Below are 9,348 nucleotides of genomic sequence, written 5' to 3'. Positions count from 1 at the left end.
TTTTGAAGCACATCTCGGATGGTAATATTGCAGTTGTCTTGGGTTTCTCAAAGAGGTTAGCCCGCAAACAAAGAAGCGGTGTATTTACAGCATATCTGCGCAGGTACAGTTAAGGCATAGCTTGCGGAGATGTAGTTTTCAGTGGTGGAGATATGGCGGGTCTCGAGCGGCTGCGTCAGACACGCAAACAAGGTCCACCGTAACTGACGTTCTCTGCCCGTCGCTACCGAAGATGGGCAGCCGCATTGTGCAATCCACATCCCTTCAATTGTTGCGGGTTGAAGCTGAGCAAGTTGGTTCATAATTATTGGAATTACCAGCTGAATATAAGAGGACATAAACACACAAAAAATTACATTCACACTGCTGGAGTAGCAACCATTTAAGGCCACTTCGTCCCCAGTTGGCTACCCGAAAAATGAGCTCTTGCGAGGGTCCGCAAGGGCGCGATTTTGAAAAGGACGATGCAGAAGAAAATAGAAAATAAGGCACCTTATTCTGGTGGCTAACTGAGAAGGACGAAAAGGTGGCATTAAATGGTTGCCAGTCCAGCAGTGTGGCTATATATTTTTTTGTGTTTGCATTTTCTTGTGTTGAGCTGCTAAGTCTGATCCTTTAAATGTTCTTGCGACAGTCTTAGCAGAGATGTCGGCGACTGGATTGTTTTAGGCTACAAAGTGCATCGGTCAACGCAGGTTAGAATGAATGGACACCTTTTTTTTCTTTTCATTTCGTTTTCATTTCATTTATTTCACCTGAAAGTTCCCTTAAGGGTATTACATAAGGGGGGATGTAATCAGGGATTATACATAAGCTGCCAAATAGGAACATGATACATGCAGGGCATACTCAAAAAGTATAGAAATTAAAATGTAGAAAAAAAGAACGAGGCAATGCTTCGTTTCACCTAAAGTTCAGACGCAGCTGCTGCTATGAGATGATGGGATCAATCAGAAAGCGACAGAAGCTTAGCATCATGATGTTGGTCGTGTTCGTGCACGTGTTCTATCATACTGAACCAATCATAAAGAGAAAAGGCCCAATAATTTGCGCTTTTGACGTTGTTTGATTGGTCTCATTACCTCGTAGCGTCGGCCGCGTCTGGACAAGCTCAAACAAAAGTATAATATCAAGCACGATGTTGTTTCATAAAATAACAAGTCATCAGGGTCGACTATGGTAATAGTGGAGTATGGGAGACTGCTCCAGTCGCTGATGGCCTGAAAAATAAATGATCGATTAACAGCGCTAGAAGAAACAGAAATGGGTTTGACGGTGCAGGCGTTGTTTAGGCGAGATGTACGGTCGGGGGGGGGGGGGGGGGGGGGGGGGGTGATAACAGGGTGCTTTTGAGGTCGGGAACGTGATAGTAGATTTTATCAATAAGGCAGAGTTGAGAGACAATCCTCAGATGCTGCGAAAAGGACATGCTTAGTTGACTTTTCAGCGGTGAGACACTGACAGAATCGGGGAATTTAGAAAAAACAAAAAGATGAAATGAGCAGCTCTGCTCTGAACTGCTTCCAAGTTATTGATAAGGTAAAGTTAAAGGGTGTTCCAGATGGTTGCAGCATATTCAAATTTCGGTCTGATGCCAGCTTACGGAAAAAAGGTGGAGCGTATCTTAAGTTATGTCTGATTAATGCGAGAGCTCTAGATGAGTCAGCACTAATGGCTTCGATGTGGTTATTTCAGAAACGGTCTGATGTTAACCTGACACCAAGATATTTATACACAGTAACTGTTTCAATCAAATCGGACTCTAGAAAGCATCGGAACACCAGTGTGGAGTTTTTCCGTGTAAAGTTTGCATTTTTTTTATTTGCTTAATAACGTCATCCATTCTTTGCACCATTTGCTAATTTTATCTAGTTTTTCTTACACCTGCGTATTATTTTGCACACAGGTTACTTTGTTATGAATGGCTGAATTGTCTGCGAAAATAGGTATTTTAGAAGAAATTCTACTAGAAAGATCATTTATAAATATTAAAAGGAGTAGAGGCCCAAGGACAGATCCCTGCGGAACGCCAGAAGAAACATTTATTACTGAAGATCCATGATCATTAATGGACGTCGGCTGTACGCGGGAAAAGAAAAACTCTGGACTCCATGCAAACGTTAATTGCTCAACACAAAGGAATGTTAGTTTAGGAAGGAGGCGTTGATATTAAACACAGTCGAACGATTTAGAAAAAGAATACTGCGTAGGTCTGTACATGATATTAAATGTTAGTGTGTAGATCATAGATGAAGTCGCAAAGCTATGTTTCACATGAAAGCCCCTTTTAAAAACCGTGCTGCTGTTTAAAGAAAAATGAATTTCATAATAGGTGCCTCAAGATAGTTGAGTCCTGAATATGCTCAAGTAGTTTGCGTGAAATGGACGTTAAACAAATCAGGCTATAATTCAAAACAGGAGGGTGGCTACCCTGATAAACTGGAAGAACTCTGGCAACCCTCCAGTCTGACAGAAGGACGCGTTGAGAGAGGAATTGGTTAAAGATGATGTTCAAATACTCACTAATAATAACACTGTTTTTTTATTTTATAGTTCGTGTTGTTGGTTTCAGCTGAAGGAAGTTTTACTTCATCAGTCAATTCTTAATACCGGCGGAGTTAACTTTGATCGGAGGCGTGTCCTCGTATATCTCTTCTGGGTTAGGGGAAGCACTCGTTAGGAGCCACTAAATAAAAGTATTCGTTAAACACCTTAGGGCCGTCGCTCTCCGGAAGCGGGTCGCCGTCCTTATGAGTAAGAGAGATGGTAGAGTTGTCTTTCTTTGGCGACGCCAACTTTCAAACTTCCTAAGGTTACTGCGACCTGATTTTCCGCTCCACGTTGAAACTAGACTTGAAAGTATTAGCAGAGAAGACGGGTTGTCCATCTCGTAATTCGGTGAGGTCGATGGCCTGTACCCCGTGTTGCTAGCAGCGTCATTAAGGCTTCATCATCCGTCTGAAAGGTGAAGCGGCGGCCCGACAGGTAGTTGTGCCACCGCTCACATGCCCGCAGGCATGCCAGTGCTTCTCTTTCACCCACCAAATACTTTCTCTCTGCTCCGTTAAGTGTGCGATAGGAGAAAGCGATGGTCTAAACTTCATTCCCACTGCGGTGCTGGAGCACGGAACCAAGTTCTTATCCAGATGCATCGGTGGATACGATGATGGGAAGGCTAAGGTCAAACATCTTCAAACCCCTACTGAAAATATCATTGCTGTGATGTTCTTGAAGCTGGTGTCAGATTCGGTATCCTAAATGAATGCAATGTCTTTTGTCAATCACTTGGCACTGGGGCTGAAATTCTGTTGCGGCTGTAGTATTCTACTATCCCAAGGACTACGCGGGGTGGCGAAATGTCTGTTGCGATGTGAGCTGCGTTGATGACGTCCATTTTTTGTTTAAGTGGGGCGATTCCTTCGCCGCTTAGATAATGGCCTAAGCATGAGAGTTTAGCAACGTCAAAAAGACTCTTGTTGTTAAGCTCGAGTCCACTATCAGCGATTCGCTGGAGGAGATAACGTAATCTCTCCAGGTGTTCGTCTCTAGTCCTACCAAAGACATTGACGTCGTTCAGGTAAAACAGGACCCTTTCGCATCCTACTAGAATCGTTGCCATAATCTGCTGGAAGTTTGCTGGAGAAGGAGCGAGATCGAAACAAACTCTCTTGACGCGGAATAAGCCATCATGTCCTACAAACGTGGTTACGTCTCGGCTGTCAGGGTGAAGTGCGACGTGGTGACTAGCTGACGCCAAGTCCAATTTTGAGAAACGTCTCGCGCCATGCAGCGCATTCACAAGCTCCTCAACATGAGGAAGAGGGTAACTTCAATAAAGACAGCCTAATTAGCGTCCCGAAGGTCTACAGGCATCCGAATGTATCCATCTCTCTTCTGGACCACAACAATGGGTGAAACCCATTCTGAGGCACTTGTGCGCCAAATTATTCCCGCTGCCTCAAGACGTTTGATTTCTTCACTCACAGGCTTCCGCACCATGAATGGAATAATAATATTAATAATATAATATCATTCTATTTTTGGTAGTGTCCAAAAACGGCCACCAAGGCCTACTTATTGGTACACTATGCGACGCATATTATGCTGTACGGGCTGCCCTCATTTCCGAACCTTGTGAGAATAGTGCTTCACGTGACCCATCTCGGGAGAGAAGATGTGACTGTAATCCTTCAAGGACCTTGGAAGGCCCGGTAGCGCTGTTGGAAGTCTCGCCGCGTTCTCACGGCCTGGAGCAGCAACTTCCGTCAGAAATTCATTAGGCGTAGGTGCATATTTGTGGGGTTGAAGACAGGACATCCACGCTGCCTCGGTGAAATCCGACGACCCGTCTCGCTCTGAGGTCTGTGCAGGGGCAGTTGTAGGCAGTGTCATCTACTCGTCGTGATCCGAAGACGATGGGTCAAGAGGCAAGACACTCTCAGAGCTCTGTTCAGAGGCTTCTGTCGAGTCCTCGGTTTCCGTATAGAGGCAGCTCTTTGTTGATCCTTGAATGTGAAGGTTCATAGCTTTAACGGGTACCCATTCCCAAAAACGATGTGCTGGAATTCGCTATATTAAGCACAATCCTGGGTGAACGCTCCTTAAACGTCACTGTTGCGTTGAACGCTCCCAGGACTCCAATACTTTGCCGGGAGTAGTAGAGTAGAGTTAACGGCAATGGGATAATCTTTGCGTCACTTCTGAAATACCTTTGAAGGACTTTGTGTTTCGACGATGGACACTGACGAGCCGGTATCTAAGAGGAACGTAAGTGGTCTATCATAGACATATACGTTGATGTACATAACCATCAGGGGAGGCGTAGCTACACGGCAAACTTGTGTCTTGTCAAGCACTTCGTCGCAAAAGATTTCGTGGTTTCGCACGTGACTTTGACGGCGGATAGGTCGGTGCCAGCTGCGGCACACTGTGCTGAAAATGTCCGATCTGGCCGCAACCGCTGCTAGCCCATCTTCGTGCTGGACACGTGTCGTAGCTTTTACACCGGTCCAAACCGAATCCGCAGTTCACACATAATCGACCGTCGCGATAGGTCTCGCGCAGCTTACGTGTTCAGGGTTGAAATGCAAGGCTCGGCTGTCCAAACGCAGTGGATGGAGTGGAGTGCTGGTCATTATACCTCGGAGCGCGATAGTCAGATCTATTTTTGGCAAAAGGCACGCACTCACGTGACTCTTGCTGAAATTGCGAGCTGCGCCGGTCGCCGTGACGCGTAGGAAACTTCTGTCCCACTAATTGACGGGAGCATGAAGCTCCACGCGAAGGTCAAAAGTCGACGGTCTCGGTGACGTGTGTGACGTTGAATGTGAGATGCCCTTCCGTGATAACGGTTATCTCTTTGGCTTCGGCATTGACCCTTTCAATGTTCAGGACGATTTTTCACAACTTGCTCAAAAGGAAGGGTGCTATCCAGGAGAAGCCGTTCTCGAATTATAGTAGATAGGAATCCAGCCGTCACTGTTCCCGGATGTTTTCGTCTTGTTGAGAACCGAAGTTGGCCGGAAATGTCATGTCTCGAAGCGCGGTTAAGAGATCGGACAAGCATTCTTCGGACTGTTGATAGCGCCGTCGAAAGCGGTGACGCTCCAGGCTGAGGTCGTACGGCCATTTTAACTGCGCGCTGAAGGCGTCGACAGCATCTTGGTAGACACTCGTTGTCAGCAATCTAGAAGTTGCTGCCGCTTACGTCGTTGCTCGCGACGGCACAGTGAGAGCGCGGAAAGAAGGCAGGTTGTCGAAGATCCGTTGACCCTCTATTCCCAGGAAGAGGCGGAGCAGGTGTCGGCGGCATTCCATGGGCAGTGCCTGGGCACCGAATGCACCTATGTCACATTCGAACGGCGAAATCCAAAGCTCCCAGGAAATTTCCGAGGTGCCATGGATTGTCTAAAAAGTCTGGAGGCGGCTTGAGTTTAAATCCTTCCATCCTCGTTCGCCAGAAAGGATGTGGTGTCTGGAGACCCGGACTGGAACGACCACACATGAGCTCGGCTGCCACGAGAATCAATCTTTAATCTATTTGGTTAAAGAAGAGGAATTAGAAAGGGCTGAGGACAGAAGAAGACGAAGTCGTCGGAATGCTTCTCCTGGGCCCCTGGGATAATGAAGCCTGTGCCTTGACAACTACGAACGCCCTCACACGTTTCCTGACAGTAACAGACCTCGACCGGAGACTCTAACATCTTGCACTGACTTCTATCTTGCGTCGATTTTATGTGCATGTTCAATCTGTAAGTGTGATCTTTTTCATTGTTTTTACTTTTTTTTCTTCTTCTATATCGCATACACTTACCACATCCCCACCAGAGTAGCCAGTCAGGTGAGTATCTCCAGGCTAATTTCTCTAACTTCCTTTTTATCTACCTCAATAAAAAATAACTAAAAGATGAAACACCACAAAAGTAGAATTACATTGTTGGGAAGAAGTAAAATCAATAGAAACAATGCGAAAAAAAAGCACGGGGACTCACGCCCAACGTGGACCTGTCAATCCAATCAATGGTTTCTTAAAGAGAAACCACGCGGTTCTCAACCGCGCGCCATCGCCCATGCGCTCCTGTTTGCTTGTGAACACGAGCTGGTGTATTGGTATTGTATTCAGACAGCTGCGTGATTCGTGTTTTTGACATATGTATCAGATCGCAAAAAGAGCCAAATTGTTTTGTAACTTTCGATTTTGAATTTATTTTTAAACTCTAAAATTCAACTTACAAAATAAGTACTTGTGGGATACAGCGTCGTGGTGAAAAACAAATTCAAACATAGAAATAGGGAGTTTTAGAATAACGTACGCAATTTTAGCGCACGCTAGCGCTAAATTTAGCGCTTGTATTAGCGCACGCGACGCGAGAGAGTTTTAGAATAGCGTTTCTCCGTCGCGACGCAAAAGCCCAAGCATATCGCGCTTGCGACGCCACCAAGATGCAGTCACAATTTTTATTTCACACACGAAATGCTCTAACTTAAGAGAAAACAACTTTTTGAGCCCAGAGTATTATTTAAGATTTGTTTAAACGTGAGAACGCGACGCGAGCGGTTGACCGGTCGTGTCCGCTTGCGTCGCCTCGGCAAGAGAGGTCTCGTGTACTGACCTTCGCACATCGTACCTTCGCCGAGAAATGTTCGCGCGTCACAAGCATCAAGCTGTCGGTGATCGTTGTCAAACCGAGTACAATGCCGTCCCGTATTGAAAATCGCAGTCACGAGGGTGCCGCCGAGGTCGCACTCACGACGCCGCCAAAGCAGCCGCTGACATAATCCTGGAAGCCGCCATTTTTTTTTCAACTCTGCTCGTCTTGGCTTTAGCCAACTTCTCATCACGAATCCTCCTTGGAGAAGCGCAAAGACCCTTTGCGTACACACGCTATTTCCGAGAAATAGCGCACGCTAAAATTGCGCACGCAAAGCGCAAAATCTGGTTTGCGTTCGGAGCATGCGCAGTGGCGACGACGCTATTCTTTGCGCACGCAAAGCTTTTGCGTGCGCTATTCTAAAACTCCCTAGTATCACCGCGGTTTATTGTCCTGGTAGCGGCAGTCGATGATCGTTCCGGCGAAACGCGTGCCTGGGTTGCAAATCGTCTTCTCCAAGCTACGCAGTCTGCTTCTATCATTTCTAAAAAGTCAAAAAGTCAAATTTGTCGTTAGTTGTTTATACAGTGGAAATTAGTCTGCCAGAACAAGCCGGCATCGTTACCCACTGTAGTGAACAATTTAGCCAGTGCAGTATGACTGCTAGCCTCGGTCTTTAACGTGCTCCACGCAGTAGTGATACACGACCGCACGCCGGTACGACGCTCATCCAAGTCGAAACGGGCAGGGGTGGGGATTGAACCCTGAATACATAAGTTCTGCAGCGCGAGCTTTCGCTCCACGTGCTCCGAGCTGGTGTGCGCTAGCCCACTCGGCCACCGTTCCCCCTTCTATTTTTAAACCACCGGAGACGGAGCAAGTGTCAACGGCAGTGGACGATGACACCAGTGGTGGCTGTGTTTCTTATCGGCCACGCAGCGCTGCGGGCGGCCGTCCTTCGCCGGAGTAGACGACGACGAGGCGAAGGCTGCGGCGAAATAGTGGAGATAGTGTGTCGTCAGAAACTCTTGGTACGTATTTTGAATACTTGTAGTTTAACTAGCGCCGCTGCCTATCCATACTAGAGAGTTTAATATGTACCGTCGCCTTCGAACGCGTTGTTAGTATGATGTGCGCGGGGTCAAAAAGCACGACATTTCTGCCAAGAACAATTGTAAAAATATAAAAAAAGCAAAACCTGAGCGAGTGACAGCTGGTATTAAAGTGTGAACACCTGCCGCTGGCACGGTGAAATCAACACGATATTTTTGGCGCAAGATGTCAACAGAGCCGTACAGAAGGTCAATTCACAACTCAAGCCTACCGATCGCCCTCTCGCGGGCGTACAAGGAACCAGAGGAGCGGGACTGCAGCGGAGACGGTGGCAAGGACTGTCGGCCTTGCTGCCGCTGTCTGTTATCCGAATGTTTCTGGTCGGCGTGTTAGTGCATCACGCCGTTGTAAAGGATAAACGCAATTCCGCTAATATAGGAATTGCTGTGTTCCGCTTTGCAAGTTTTAATAGTTAACATGCTCATTTTCTTCGCGCATGTAAACATCTCCGTCCACGGTCATATGCTCCTGCCCTGAGCGCTTTGTTTTTGGAGGCTAACCAATTAATTTTAATACGTTGACCAGCGTTACCGAGCAGTGGCGCTTTAAATCTTGGAGAATCTATCACTGTGCCTTCCGCCCTCATGAAACTATGCCACCTCGCCATCTATAAGGTGTTGGAGTTGCGAAAAGACTTTTCCAGTAATAACCTTCTGCGAAATAATCTTTGTGGGACGCGCTCTCCCTACGAAAGCTCAGGCGGCGGGCATGCATTCATAAACGAGTGGCTCGGCATTTTATGCCCAGGTAGGTGCATACATTCGGTATAAACATAGCTAAATTGATCGACGGCTGGGACTTCAAAGCTGTCCACAACGGTATTTTCAATTGGCATGAAGATGGCTGACAGATTTTGCGCTTGTTTTGTCGTGCGGAGGCCTGAGAAGAAAAATGTCAATCGAAAAGCAATTTCTTATGACAAGCTCTTTACCTTCGTGGCTGATGAGGGTTGAGAGTACAGCGTGTTGTTTAGATGCATTAGTAGCAACAATTGTGCTTCTTAGGTTAAACTGTTTGATAGTTTATTCACTCGTTGGATGAGTACCCCAGAATGGCTATTTCTTGTCAAGGACTCTACTTTTCTGGCAATCATTCTCTTCCGTTGCTGACTTGGCGCGTGAAGTATTGCCAGACATCAATCAGT

This window comes from Ixodes scapularis, unplaced genomic scaffold, assembly GCF_016920785.2.
Source record: "Ixodes scapularis isolate PalLabHiFi unplaced genomic scaffold, ASM1692078v2 PGA_scaffold2__306_contigs__length_199485367, whole genome shotgun sequence".
NCBI classification, from domain to species: domain Eukaryota; kingdom Metazoa; phylum Arthropoda; class Arachnida; order Ixodida; family Ixodidae; genus Ixodes; species Ixodes scapularis.
This window is presented reverse-complemented; position numbering follows the sequence as displayed.